This window comes from Molossus molossus, unplaced genomic scaffold (genome assembly GCF_014108415.1).
Source record: "Molossus molossus isolate mMolMol1 unplaced genomic scaffold, mMolMol1.p scaffold_m16_p_10, whole genome shotgun sequence".
In the NCBI taxonomy this organism is placed as follows: Eukaryota; Metazoa; Chordata; class Mammalia; order Chiroptera; family Molossidae; genus Molossus; species Molossus molossus.
Window position 1 is genome coordinate 59,523,776 of NW_023425345.1, and position 16,617 is coordinate 59,540,392.

Sequence of the window (16,617 nt, forward strand, 5' to 3'; positions counted from 1 at the left end):
CCTTCAGAAATTGCATTCAGCTTTGGCTGGTTTTGCTCAGCAGTTAGAGCATCGGCCTACAGACGAAGGAGTCCAGGGTTTGATTCCGGTTAAGGACATATACCTCGGTTGTGGTTGGTCCCCCCCAGTTGGGGTCATGCAGGTGGCAGCCAGTTGATGTGTCCCTCTCACATCAATGTTTCTCTTTCTCTCTCCCTCCCTCCTTCTGCCCTGTTCTATCTGAAGATAAATGGAAAAGTATTCTCGGGTGAGGAGTAAAAAAAAAAAAAGAAATTGCATTCATTTATACTTTGTTTGTTTGGGAGAGCCCTACAAAAATGGGAGGAAGAGAACATGACAGTAATGATTTACAAGGGGGGTGTTGCTTCACTCAGAAGAGAGGGAAGAAAATGGCATAAAGTGACAGAAAATAAAATACAACCTATGTGTGATTTACAGGCAGGAATCTAGAAAGATGTTCCCCTTTGGTTGCCCTTGGGATTGGATATTAAGTGATGAGGCTCTAAAAGCAAGAATGGGAGAGAAGACACCCTTCTATAATATGTTCTAATTTGCGTCCAACAGTTAACACAGGATAAAATGCAGAGTTGCAACATTTAGCAGATGGAGAAGTAAAGAGAGACACTAACATAAACAAAAGGCAAGGCTTTACCCCATTTTTTGGACACCATGCAAACTTTTCAGATTCTTGTGCTACTTTAAGAATCAGAACCTAATGACTGAATGAAATGGAAGGGTTGTTAACCTGTCAAACTAATTTATTATTAAATTATATTTTAAGTGAAGCATAACAGGGGGTTGCACAACTTATATTTTTAACAACTGGCAAAATACAAAGTATACAGATTGGTGAATTTTAAAAAATGAACACAAATATGTAACCAAAAAATCCAATATTACCTACCTCCTATGGCTTCCCATGTATCTCCTTTTGATCTTTATGTTCCTCTCTTGCACAGAAACAAGACCATCCTTCTGACATGAATGATTAATATTGTTAACTCATTGTATTATAAAATATGCAATCTTTTGTGTTTTGCTTCTTGTACTGGACATCATGTTTATGACATTCATCCATGTTGTGGCATATGGCAGTTGTCATTGTATAACTATAACAAATTTATTTTTCTGTTCTCTAGATGATACACATTTCATTTATGACCAGTTTTTAGATATTGTAAATACCCTTTTTCATTCCTGATATATGTAATTTATGCTTTAACTTTTTTTCTTATCAGTTTTCTTTCAATTTTCAATGAATTTTATTCATTTACTTTAAGTTTATATTTTAGTAATTTCTGTTCCTATATTTATTACTTTAATTTTTTTATTTTCTTTAATTTAATTTGAATTTCTATTCAAAATTTATTTTGATACAAGTTTAACTTACATAAAAAATGTGTTGTTGTTTTTTTTAAATCTTTTCCAATATAAGCATAGATTTCTCTTGACTTCTCTTTTAGGTCTGCCCATGTTTATATATAGTATTTAAAATAATTTTTCTAATATATATTGTGATTTATTCCTTGACTCATGGATTGTTTAGGAATGAGTTACACATATATGGGGGGATATTCTGTTTATATTTATTATGGGTATCACTTTTATTTCTATTATGGTCAGAGAACATACATTCATATAGTTTAATTTTTTGAGAAAAAATGAGATAGGATTTATGGCTGAGCACATGACCAATTTTATAAATGTTTTATATATACTTGAAGATAATATGAACTCACTGTTATCAGATGCAATGATATACAAATATCCAATAGGTAAATTATTATGCTAAGTGAAATAAGCTAGTTAGAGAAAGACAAATACTGTACCATATATATAGTCTCACTTATATGAGGAATCTTATATAGTCTCACTTATATGAGGAATCTAATGAATGAAATAACCTGACAAACAAAATAGAAACAGAGGCATGAATACATGGAACAGACTGACAGCTGTCAGGGGGGGTTGGGGCAGGGTAGAGGTGAGCAAAGGTGAGGGGGCAGAAATGGGGACATCTGTAAGTGGATCAACAATAAAAATAAGGTTTAAAAAAGCATAAAGTTTTATTTTTCAAATATATTACCTTTTAAATGAATATTTTGCTCTATGTCATATACCTTACAGAGAAGGCATATTACATTTATTATTATAACTGGAGATTTTTCAGTTTTTTCTTTATGTCCATCTTTTGTTTATATCTTTTGTTTATTAATTAGAGATTAAATCACATTTAAATAAAGAACCTTGACTTATCAAGTCTAATATGAATTACTTTAACATTTAACAGAAAATAAAAAGACTTTATTAATTTTTACATTTATCCCTCTGCTTTTTATATAATTTTTGTCAGTTATTTTAATTCTGCTTGTATTCAAATCCAATTATTCCATGAATATCTAGATTTATGAATGTATTGACCTTTCTACAAATGTATTAGATTGTGTATTGCCCACTGTGATAATCAATTTTATGATTTAATATGTCAAGTTGACTGCTTTAGGGAGCCCAAATATTTGGTCAAACATCATTTGGGATATGTCTGTGAGGGTGTTTCTATGCAAGAGTAACATTTGAATGAATAGATCGAGAAAAGCAGATTACCCTCCCTAGTGAACTGAAGACCTGAATAGAACAAAAAAGCTGAGTAAGAGAGAGCTCTTTCTGCATGACTGCTTTGAGCTGGGACATGGTCTTCTTGTCTTTGAATTCAAACGGAAAAGATTAGCTCTTGTTTCTCCAGTCTGCCAGCTGTCAGACATGAATGGACACCATTCCTTGGTTCTGGACCACACTACTGGCTCTCCTGAGTCCCCGTTTGCTGACTGACAATCTTGGGACTTCTTACTTTCCATCATTTATAATAAATCAGTCTCAATCTCTCTCTGTTTCTCTCTCTCTCTAGATATATATACACACCACACACACACACACACACACACACTCATATATGGTGGAGCAAAAAAAGTAGGTGACAGTTATTCACATAGAAAATAGTATAATAATTAATAAATAATAATACAAGAATTCTGTGTTTTGTGTACTGCCATTATAAACCTACATTTGTCCCACACCATGTGTGTATATGTGTGTGTGTGTGTGTGTATTTTTTTTTTTTCACATACACACACACCTCCAATTGGTCTGTTTCTCTGGAGAACCCTAATATACCCACTCAGCACACTTTTCTGGTACATGACTTCCATGGGTCACAGCTTCCTCATTTATCCACAGACCTACCTTTGGCCAACTGGAACCATCAACTCAGGAAATTTCTGTCCACTTTCCCATCCCCATCTTTGACCATCAGCCAACTGATGTATTGTTTAGTATACTGGTACTAAATATGCTTTGCTTCAAGGCAGGCCAGCTTGATTGCGATTTGCAGATTATCCCAGTGAGATTGGGATAAAACTAGTTTTTATCTACATTCTTATATTGCTTTTTTTGGTTTGGCCCCTGCCTGATCCCCACTTCCCTCATTCTTCTTCTTCCAAGAGAATATTACAAATAAACAACTGAAGAAATGATATCTTCCTCAGACCCTGCCTCTAAGGACCTGAGAGAAATGGTTCTAAGAAGCAGATTACACAGAAGCAATTGTGGGGGAAGGGGGGTGGGGGTTGCGTAATTTACCAGCTAGGTAAATACAAGGGCATCTACACTGGTACTGGATGAAGTGCTTACAATCATAGGCATGAGTACATGATGTGACTGCTCATATTTTCATTGGTGGTCAGTGGGATGAGATACAGGTAGAATGAAATTCACTAGTTGATGCATGTCTTAGGCAATTGAAAAGTTTGGAGAAAATCCTAATTATAGGGACAGTAGAACTAGAATGGCTGACTCTTTGAAGAGGGAAAATTACAGGATTAGGTCTATTAATCAACACATTAAAGGAAAGTGAAGAAATTTAGGGAGCTTTGTAGGCAACATTTAAAGACCCTCATGGTCTTTAGCATGTGGTCAAAAACAGCTAAATGTCAAGCAAGAAACTTAATTTTATAAGTGAAATAAATTCAAATAATGCTGACTTCTAAGTCTCTGTTAGGCCAAATTCAGAGCCTTCACAGGGAGGAAGGGGGGCTGTTAGACTTGGGATGGAGACAGACTGGCTCACTTGAGAACCTGGAATCCTCAGACTCTCTTGAATCCTCTGGGCCTAAATTGTTCATTTCTTGCATTCCTAATTTCTACTAATTGATATTTTAATGCTAGAATTTGTACTTGATTCCATTTCACTGGTTTAATTTCTCTACTAGAATTCTTCAGTTTATTTTTTTATTTTCTTGAAAGTATTAGTCACATTTATTTGAAATTTGTGTTTGTTAACTGCAATACCTAATTTCTGACAGGATGTTTTTCTATTGTCTATTTACTTTCTCTTGTTTCTTGGTCCTTTTATAAGTAGTGCTTTGTGAGTAAATGCTTAGCACTATGTATGAAAAAAAATTGAGAGATAATGTTACATTTTACATTATTTTAACTTTCTCTATAGAGGGTTTCTTGAAGGTTGTTTGGCTACAAGCAGCGTATGTTAATATAATATATGATTGATCTGGTAGTAAGTGCCAGAAGCAAGTAGCAAACAAGAAAGTAAAATAAAAGTAATTTCACCATTTTTTTTCATTTGTGTAGGAAGACCTGTTAGTCCTTGTAGAAAATATTTGCTCCCCTTTAAAAACAGAGGCTTATGACAACTTCTAAGTTATACATAAAATAGGCACAGAAGCATAAAGCATTATACAGTTTCAGAATTTTCTGAAAGGCAAAGCAAAGGTATTTTAGTGTTCGCAGTTGATGTGGGTTTAGAATATCGTAGTATCTAAATTGATTGAGTGTACAGACCAGGAGGTAAAATGTAAGCCAGGAGAAACTGAAGCAAAATGCATTTGTTGGGGTAATTTCGATCAGATCAAGAGGAAGAGCAACAAAGCCACAAAATAGCCCCTACAGAAAACACATTAAAGAGGCTTTTGTAAAGACATTCCTCATAACAATGAAAAAAGAAGTCTGGCTGTGGACTAAGTGGATGTTGGGGTCTAAAGAAAATTACCAAACACCTAACTAGTCATTGAGGGGTCTGGGAAGAACTATTAGAAGTGGATGATTGTGAAAAAAAAATAGTAATTTTGTGGTTTGTGATAGCAGTGAATAGCTGATAACTGCAATTCTCTGAAGACTTTGTAGAACCGTCCCACACCACAAACACAATCAGGGGCTGTGTAGGAAGTGACATGACAAATTTCATCTCAACAATGCAAGCAGGTACAAAGTATGGGGTTTATTGTTTGTCACAGTGGGGAATAGAGTTGAAAGTAGTTCTGCCAAGCCTCACTCATTATAGTGATGGTCAGTCACTCTGTTGAGAGTAATCTAAGAGATATATTTAAAGGATCCTATTTTTATAGTGAAGGGACTCACTGTCTATTTACTGAAATCAAGAATATTTTTATTGTTTCCTTTTCTATATACTTTTTCTGTTTTTATTTGACAATCCCGAATAAAATAAAAATATAGCATTTTAAAACATCTAAACATATACTATAGCACATATATGGCCATACATTTCTAGTTTCATTATATATACATATGAATATAAATATATATATGCATAGTATGTAAGTTATATACATGCATATATGTATATGTATGTGTCATCTTAAAATGCATAAGACATCTCCAACAAGAAATTATATATCCCAAATGAGAAATTATGCATAGATAGATTACTTCTCATCAGAAATCATAAATAAATATTATTCATTTTTTGCTATAGTTTTAACAGGTCTGTCTGGCAACAGATGCTAATTGAGTGCCTCCAGTATAACATATACCCTGTCCATTAAAATGAGGACAGAACTAGCATTATCCAGTTCAAACAGCAGTTATTTGTAAATAATGCCACATTACTACCATCTTTTGAATATGTAATAATGAAATTGATGAGAATTCTGATTTAATGGTACTCCTTGAAAAAGTGAAAAATTTAACTTGTAAAACTACATGCACATGCCCTGATCAGATGCCCAACTCATCCCAGTGTTCCCCGGACATTCTCAGTGTTATGCGCTAAGAACCTCACATCCAAGGAAATTCAGTCTCAAACCATGATGGTTTGCCACCTTTCTAGAAATAGTGGTAAACAAGTTAAATAAATCTCCTGCCTTTAAGGACCTTGCATTTACATTTTTAAAAACAGACAAAAAATAATAATAATAAATGAATAAATAAAATACATTATTCCAAGTATAAATAATTGATTTATAAAGTGAAAAAGAATGAAATTTAGGATTAGTTAAGATTTTGGTAGTAGCTACAGGGAATGTAATTCTGGCTGAAATTAAGAAAAGCAGCAAATAATAATTCAATTTTAATTAAATGCTTACACTAGTGCCTCAAGTCTGCCTCAGAAAAGCATTCAAGACACCTGTGTTCTGTTCCCAGCACTGTCAATAATTGGCTGTGATCCTATACCACTTACTTTTCTGAGCTTGTATTTCTTCACCTGCCAGTTAAGCAAGATGGGCAATTTGATCTTTTTGGCTCTATCTAAGTCTAAAATTCTGGAATTCAACCTTTACAATCAAGATTTAAATTGACTTCTATTTTGTTCTCAGACATAATGAGCATCATGCCGCCTATTTCTGTCTGGTTGCTATTCAACAGTCAACGAGTAGAAAATAATTGGCCTTTTGACTTTTGAACAATGTTATTAATGTTTCTTCGGAAGTATATGGTGAATAAAAATGTATTGCTGTGTAACATTTTACCTGCTGGGAAAAGATAGCAGCTAATAATGGAACTGTTTACAGCAAAATGCTTTTGTTCTAAAGAGTTTGCCTTCTGCGTGCAGCTGATGAGGGATTTTGCGCTAGATCACTTCCTCCTCATGATTTCCTATAAAGACTTTCCACTTGCTGGGCAATCGTTTAGAAAGCAAAGTGAGGTTTATAGTTTTATATCCTATGTGTCATATTTAAAGGGGACAAAGAGTTTCTCAATGGTGGGCTATTTAAAACCATGTAGACTGCAGTCATCTTAAGCAATTATCTCTCTGGTGACTGTTCTAAGGCTCTTTGCACTGAACAGGCTTTTTAAGACCATGCTCTTTAGAATCCAGTGGTTTGGTTTGGAAACTAGCTCAGTGACTTACTAGTTATGACACTGTTAACAGGGGAATAACTACCTCCCTTTATAAGTCAGAGGCAATATCTCCCATATTAGAGAGTTGTTTTAATGTTAAGTGTGATAATACAGATACAGTGCTAAGTACAGTACTTGAAACATACTAACCATTCATTGTTAGAATCACAATTTTTTAAAAATTCAAAACCAGTTCTGTAGGATAGGTAATTAATAAAGCAGGGGCTCACAATTGGCACTACTGAGCAATATTTTAAGCTCTGAAGCTACTTTTCTCTATTATGACACAGTATTTATAAATGTGGTAAATTTCATGGCACTCAATAGGTTAGACTTTGGATTTCAATTATTTGAAATCATAGCTATTTTTTTTAAATGTGTCATAGATGCACACAATGAAGTAATTGTTTTCATTTGAGAGTAAGTGCATATAGCAAATATTCAATGGACACCGGAACCATGAAATATGTGAACATTGTATACGTGTTTAACTTAAATAGGTAACATGAAATAGAAAATAGAGCTTAAATCATTTTAAGAAAAAAAAATTGATTGTCACAGGTTATAACTAAAATCAAGTATTTTTTCTCTTTGTTCTTTTGTTCTGATTATGAAAACAAGAAAATTTTTCACACTATTCTAGAAATAAAATTATTTTACATAAGAAAAAAGTTGGCTTGAAACATGAAATAATTTAAAACCCAAGCTCCAGATCAATGTCTTGAAATTTGTAAGAACTATTTTTAGATCAGTGGAATAGAACAGAAAGCCCACAAATAAACCCACACCTTTATGGTCAATTAAGAGGCAAGATTATAGAATGGAGTAAAGACATTCTCTTCAATAAATGGTGTTGGGAAAATTGGACAGATACATGTAAAAAGAAACTGGACCACCAACTTACACCAAAATGGATAAAATACTTAAATATAAGTCACAAAACCATAAAAACTCTAGAAGTAAAATTGCAGACATATCTCACAACAATAATTTTGCCAATATATTTCCTAGAACAAGGAAACAAATAAAAAAAAATAAACAAATGAGACTACATCAAACTAAAAAGCTTGTGCACAGCAAAAGAAGCCATCAACTAAATGAAAAGAAAAGCCACTGTATAGGAGAACATACTTGCCAATGACATATCCAATAAGGGTTAATTTCCAAACTATATAAAGAACTTAAACAATTCAACATCAGGCAAACAATCCAATTAAAATGGGCAAAGGACTTTAAAAGACCCTTCTCCAAAAGGGACATACAGACAACCAAGAGAAATATGAACAAATGCTCAATACCACTAATCATCAGAGAGGTACAAATTAAAACCACAATGAGATATCACATCACACCTGCCAGAATGGTTATCATCAATAAATCAACAAACAAAAAATGGAGGTTAATTCAAAAATAAATAATGGAACTGCCTTATGATCCAGCGATTGCAATTCAAGAAATATATCCAAAGAAACCCAAAACTCCAATCAGAAAGAATATATGCATCCCTCTGTTCATTGCAACATTATTTACAATAACCAAGATCTGGAAACAGCCCAAGTGCCCATTAGTAGATGAGTGGATAAAAAAGCTGTGGTACATGTACACAATGGAATACTACTCAGCCATAATAAAGAAGAAAATCTTACCTTATGAGACAGCAAGGACGGACTTGGAGATTATTATGCTAAGTGAAATAAGCCTGTTAGAGAAAGATAAGTACCACATGATCTCACTTACATGTGGAATATAATAAACAAAATACACTGATAAAGAAAGTATAAACAGAGACATGAATACATAGAACAGATTGACAGCTGTCAGAGAGGAAAAAGGAGTAGGGGACAGGATGAAAGAAGGTGAAGAAAAATATATATGCATGACACGCAGGAACAGAGAACAGTGTGGTAATAGCCAGAGGGATGGGACTATGGGAGCTTGGGTGAAGGTAGCAAAGGGGGTAGGATGAGGACATCTGTAATATTGTCAATAATAAATATATAGTAAAAAAATATGTAAAACCTATACCTAATGTTAGGTTAAAAATTATGTTTTATAGACAAATAAGGATTAACTAAACACACATAAAATAACTCTCATGAAATTTAATTTACACTATAAAGTAAAATGCACTCAAACTCTTCACTGTAGAGAGCCCAAAATTGTGGCAGAGTGGGTGGAAGCTACAGAGACCATCTCCCAGGAGCAAACTAGAATTACAACTAAAATAAAGCCAAATTGTTGGAAAAAAAGCAATAGAACAGCATCTGGAGAGAACCCATATAACCAGGGACAGGAAATAAGTCAATGAATTGAGCCTAGTAGGAACTGTGGAGGTGTGAGGTGGCAGGCTGGGAGCCCATGGAGAGCAGCTGTTTTAGCTGTGAGCAGCTCCCTTGGGGTAACATCCCAAGCTGCTCCAGAGTGCAGAGGGCTGGGACAGTGCACTAAATTAGCTACAGCCACTCACCTTGGGCTCCGGCACAGGGAGGGCACACAGAACTGGAACTGTATTGAAATTCTCGGAAGCTTGGAGAGCTGGGGGGGCAATGGGAGTTTTTTGCTAAATCACTCCCTCACAGGACAGTAGCTATATTACACAAAGGACCCCTTCCTAGAGCCCTGGGGGAGAAGCAACAGCCCCTCCTTCAGGAATTTAACACAACCTGGCCAGGCCAGACAAATGCAAATTGAGACTCATTAACAGCCAGCAAGCAACTGCCCCCCCCCCAAATCCTCTTACCGGGAACACCTGAGGGATTTTTTCATTCAGCTGAGGGCTACAACTCAAGGCTCATCAAGTAATTTAAACTAAAAGACTCCAGGCAAAAAGCTAAAGGATAACTGAACCTTTCCTGGGCCTGCATATCTACCAAGGAAAGTGAGACTTAGCAGTGGTGTTTAACATGGGTCCTTCCATAGTCATCCAAACCCAGTAGAGGGAGCCACAATCAGTGGAACACCAACACCAATAGGGAAGTTTTGGCAGGCTCTAAAACCCACTGAGACAGCCAAAATGGAGAAACAAAGAAAAACATCCCAAATGAAAAGACAAGAGAACTCTACTAAAGAAGAGATAAATAAAATGCAGTTAAGCAAATTATCAGAGCTAGAATTCAGAGCTATACTAATGAGGAAGTTCAAAAGCATGAGTAAAGATATAGAAACATTAAAAAAAAAAAACTGATTGGAAATAAAGAATGACATAGCAGAAATAAAGAACACATTGGAAGGAATAACCAGCAGAGTAGAGGAAGCTGAGGAATGAATTAGCAAATTAGAAGACAGGGTAAAAAAAATCACCCAATCTGAAAACAAACAAACAAACAAACATACAATTCAAACACAGGAAGACAGCTTAAGAGAATGGGGGTACAATATGAAATGTAACAACATCTGCATCAAAGGAATTCCAGAAAAAGAAAATGAGCAAGGCTTAGAGAATACATTTGAAGAAATAGTGACAGAAAACTTTCCTAACTTGGTGAAGGAAAAAGGCATTCAAGTTCAAGAAGCAAGAGAGTCCCAAGTAAGAAGAACTCAAACAGGCACACACCAAGACACATAACAATTAAAATGCCAAAAATTAAAGACAAAGAGAGATTCCTAAAGGCAGCAAGAGAAAAGCAACAGGCTACCTACAAAGGAACCTCCATAGACAATCAGCTGACTTCTCAACAGAAACACTACAGGCCAGAAGGGAATGGCATGAAGTAATCAAAGTCATGAAAACCAAGGATCTGAATCCAAGACTATTCTATCAAGCAAGGCTATCATTCAAAATAGAAGGTCAAATAAAGAGCTTCTCAGACAAAAAAAAAAAAAAAAAAAGGCTGAGGTAATATATTAGCACCAAAACACCACTGCAAGAAATGTTAAAAGCACTGCCGTAATTAGTAGAAGAAAGAGGAAGAAAAATATGACCAAAATAACAAAAATGGCAATAAATAAGCATATATCAATAATAACCTTAAATGTAAATAGATTGAATGCTCTGATCAAAAGACACAGAGTAGCTGATTGGGTAAGAAAGCATGACTCATATATATGTTGTGTACAAGAGCCTCACAACAAAAGACTATACCTCGGTTGAAAGTAAAGGGATGTAATAAAATCTTTCAAGCAAACAGAAAGGAAAAAAAAAAATGCTGGAGTAAGCTGAAGTAGCAATACTCATTCCTGATAAAATACTATTCAAAAAGAAGGTGATAACTAGAGACAAAGAAGGCCACTGCATAATATTGAAAGTATCTAACCAACAGGAAGATATAACCTTGATAAACATATATGCACCCAATATAGGAACACCAAAATATATTAAAGATCTTCTGGAAGACTTCAAAGGAGAAATAAATTCATAGCAATACAATCCTGGCAGGGGACTTCAACACCCTGCTGACATTACTGGATAGAACCTCTAGACAAAAAATTTACCAGGAAACAGAGACTCTAAATGATACACTAGAACAAATGGGTTAAATAGATAGCTACCCCAAAACTGCAAATTCATATTCTTCTTGAGTGCACATGGGACATTCTCAAAGATAGACCACATGTTAGGACACAAACTAAGTCTCTACAAGTTCAAGAAGATTGAAATCATATACAGTAACACGTTTTCGCAGATCACAATAGTGAGAAACTAGAAATCAATTACAGCAAAAACATGCAAAGATATGCAGGCTAAATAGCATGTTCTTAAACAATGAATGGGTTACCAAGCAAATCAAAAAAGAAATTAAAGCCTTCTTGGAAACCAATAAAAATGAACACACAACAACACAAAATCTATAGGATGCAGAGAAAGCAGTCTTGAGAGGGAAGTTCATAGGACTACAGATGTTCTTCAAAAAACAAGAAAAAAATAATTTACTATCTAATCTTACAATTTAAAGAAATAGAAAGCAAATAAAAAGAAAACCCCAGAGCAAGTAGAAGGAAAGAAATAATAAAGATCAGAGCAGAAATAAATGACATAGAGACTAAAAAATCAATTCAAAAGATCAATGAAACAAAGAGCTGGTTCTTTGAAAACATAAACATGATTGATGGACCCTTAGTTAGACTCACCAAGAAACAAAGAGAGAGGACCCAAATAACCAAAATCAGAAATGAAAGAGAAATAATAACTGACACCACAGAAATACAAAGGATTGTTAACAAATATGAACTATTATACGTCAACAAACTGGACAATCCAGGTGAAATGGAAAAATTTCTAGAAACACATAGCTTCCAGAAACTGAAGTGGGAAGAGATATAAAACTTGAATAGACCAATAACAACTAAGGAAATGTAAGATGTAATTAACAATCTCCCAGCAAACAAAAGCCCAGGCCCGGATGCGTTCATGGAGGAGTTTTACCGAACATTCCAAGAAGAACTAACACCTATTCTCCTCAAACTATTCCAAACAATTCAAGAAGAAGGAAGACTTCTAAACTCATTTTATGAGGCCAGCATAATTCTAATTCCAAAACCAGAAAAAGACACTACAAAGAAAAAAACTTCAGGCCAATATCCCTGATGAACATAGATGTACAAATTCTTAATAAAATATTAGCAAATCATACCCAGCAATTCATTAAAAAAAAATTATTCACCATGACCAAGTGGGATTCATTCCAGAGATGCAAAGCTGGTATAATATTTGCAAGTCAATAAGTGTGATACACCACATAAACAAAATGAAAGATAAAAAACATATGATCATATTAATAGACGCTAAAAAAGCATTCAACAAAATCCAGGACTCATTTCTGATAAAAATACTCAGCAATGTGGGAATAGAGGGACCATATCTTGACATAATAAAGGCCATATATGAAAAATCTACAGCCAACATCATACTTGATGGGCAAAAACTAAAAGTATTTTCCTTAAGAACAGGAGTAAGACAGGGATGCCCACTTTCACCACTCTTATTTAACGTAGTACTGGAAGTCTTACCAACAGCAATTAGACATGAAGAAAAAATAAAAGGGATTTAAATGTGAAAGGAGGAAGTGAAACTGACATTATTTGCAGATGACATGATATTGGACATAGAAAATCCTAAAGACTCAATCAAAAATCTACTAGATTTGGCAAAGTAGCAGGATACAAAATTAATATCAAGAAATTCATGGCATTTTTATACACCAATAATAAACTCACAGAAAGAGAAACTAAAAAAAAAAAAAAAAACAATCCCATTTACCATCAAGGCAAAAAAATTAAGATACCTAGGAAGAAACTTAGCCAAAGAAGTAAAATACCTATTTGCAGAAAATGACAGGACATTGAAAAAAGAAATAGAGGAAGATATAAGAAAGTGGAAGCACATACCTTGTTCATGAATTGGAAGAATTAACATCATTAAAATGTCCATAGTATCCAAAGGAATCTATAGATTCAATGCAATCCTTATTAAATTACCAATGACATATGTCAGAGAACTGGAACAAATACTTCAAAAGTTTATATGAAATCAAAAAAGAATGAATAGCCATAGCAATCTTGGGAAAAAACAACAACAACAACAACAACAACAAAAAAAAAAATGGGAGGGATTACAATACAGGATATCAGGTTATACTACAAAGTCATTGTAATTAAAGCAGCCTGGAACTGATACAATAACAGGCATATAGATCAATGGAACAGAACAGGGAACCTAGAAATTGACCCAAGACATTATGCTCAACTAATATTTGACAAAGGTGGCAAGAGCATACAATGTTGTAAAGATAGCCTCTTTAATAAATGGTGTTAGAAAAATTGAACATCCACATGCAAAAAAATAAAGCTAGACAACTAACTTACACCATATACAAGAAGAAACTCAAAATGGATCAAAGACTTAAATGTTACTTCTGAATCCATAAAAATCCTAGAAGAAAATGTAGGCAACAAAATTTCAGACATCACACATAGCAGAATTGTCAATGATACAATGCCTAATGCAAGAGAAACAAAGGAAAAACTAATACTTGGGACTACATCAAACTAAAAAGCTTCTGCACAGCAAAAGAAACAACCATCAAAATGGAACAGGAACCCACTATATGGGAGAGCATAATTGCCAATGATACATCAGATAAGGGGTTAATTTCCAAAATATATACAGTACTCATACAACGCAACCAAAGGAAGTCAAAGAACTCAATTAAAAAATGAGCAGAGGGCTTAAATAGAACCCCCTTCCAAAAGGACATACAGATGGCCAAGAGACATGAAAAAATGTTCAATGTCACTAATCATCAGAGAGATGCAAATTAAAAGAATTATAAATTATCACCTCATACCTGCCATTAACAAATCATCCAGCAACAAGTGCTGGTGAGGGTGTAGAGAAAAGGGGACTCTAGTTCACTGCAGGTGGGAATGCAGACTGGTGCAGCCACTATAGAAAACACTATGTGTTAACCTCAAAAATTAAAAATTGATCTGCCATTTGACCCAGTTATCTCACTTCTAGGAATATACCCTAAGAAGCTTGAAATACCAATCAGAAAGAATATATGTACCCCTATGTTCATTGCAGTGTTATTTACAATAGCTAAGATCTGGAAACGGCCCAAGTGTACAACAATAGAGGAGGAGATAAAAAAGCTGTTGTATATATACACAATAGAATACTATGCAGCTCTAAGTAAGAGAGATCTCTTATTCTTTGAGACGACATGGAGGGACCTGGAGAACATTATGCTAAATGAAATAAGCCAATCAGAGAAAGACAAATACCACATGATCTCACTTATTTGTGAAATACAATGAACAGAATAAGCTGATGAACAAAATAGACCAAGAGACATAGAAAGGAGTATGGTTCAGACTGACAAACCTCAGAAGAGGGTGCTGGTGGAGGGTGGATTAGATAAACCAAAGAACTTATATGCATGCATGCCTGACCAATGGACATAGACAACAATGTTGGGGCAGAGGGCGGATGGAGAGGAGGGTGTCTAGGGGGAAAAAGGAGAAATATCTATAACAAAAATAAATTAATAAAAATTGCAACAACAAAAAAACTTTTCAGTGTATTGTTTTTTCATACAGATAGGGTAGAGAAGAAAGTAAATTTTAAGGATTTAATATCCAATTTTGCTATATTAAGAGGTTTAGCTCTCTGTATACAATTCCATTAACCTAATGGCATCTCCCTGAGTCTTCAAATCATCACTAAGCGTGACTATTTTAACAATATAAAGATATGAGTACCTTCACACCATGCTTTTATTTCTAGAAGCAAGGTATTTTCTGATCGTATATATACCTCACTTTATATATATATACACACACATATATATATGTATGTATATATATACATACATATATGTATATATATATAAAGGATTTTTTTTATAAATCAGTGACTATAGATCTTAGTACAATAATGAATTTGATGTGACAATAAAAAATATATTAAAAAATGCAAAAGAAAACAAAACAAAGCAAAAATGCCCTGTGGTATTTTTATGTTATTATGCTTTTCTATATTATTATAGTTTTTTCTCTGTATTACTACAAACAGAAGAGCCTATCTTTATTTTTCACTGATCCTTATAAATTTCCAGCATTCTGCTTTTTCTTTATTGAAAACACATATTAATTAGTATTTTCATCATCGAAAATATGTATATTCATTTTTGGAAAATTGTCACTAAAAAAAAAATTGTCCTCCTGTGTGAAGGAAACATTAACATGTGTTCAAGGAAAGGAAAGTTTTATTTCTTTTGTGCTTGTAAAGTTATAAAGTTTTAAAGGACTCCCTTTCCTTCTCAATAAATTTCCTTACGCAAAGCTCATCTCTATATACCTATGAATACTTCTTTCTGATTATTTTTGGGATTTCTTTGTGTCCACTACACACACAGTTGGAAGGAGAGCAGTTAGATTTTTATTAGTTGTGCTTTCGTTTTAGCTATCAAATGCAGAATCCAAGTAAGTAATAAAATGAGTGAGGTAGTACCTGAAAAGGTAAGATGTGAGTATACACATATAAATAATTACCTTGTGTAAGATAATGTTGATGGTATGTTTATCTATTTATCTATTCATTTAAGTACAACAACAAAGAAAAGAAAGGAAAAAAACAACTTTGTTCTCAAAACTAGCTTGGCACATGTTTTATTAACTGCTAAAGTAAACAAATGTATCAAGAAGATATGCAAATTTTATATATACATATATATTCCTCTTATATGTATTATATATTTAAATATATTTTGCTTTTATATGTTTAATTGTGAACTATATTGAACATATAATTATTATTAATAGCTAAACAATATTATGAAATAATCTCTAATCCTCAAATTTTAATAAGGGTGTTGTGAGGCTCAATGAAAATCAAACTTTTCTCTCAAAAGCATATAATTGGTGACTGTTTCCAAATCATATGGTATAAAATCACTAGTGTTTTTCAAACTTTTAAGATAATAATTTCTTTTCATAAATAAAAAAATCTTATCCTTGACCTAAAAGTTC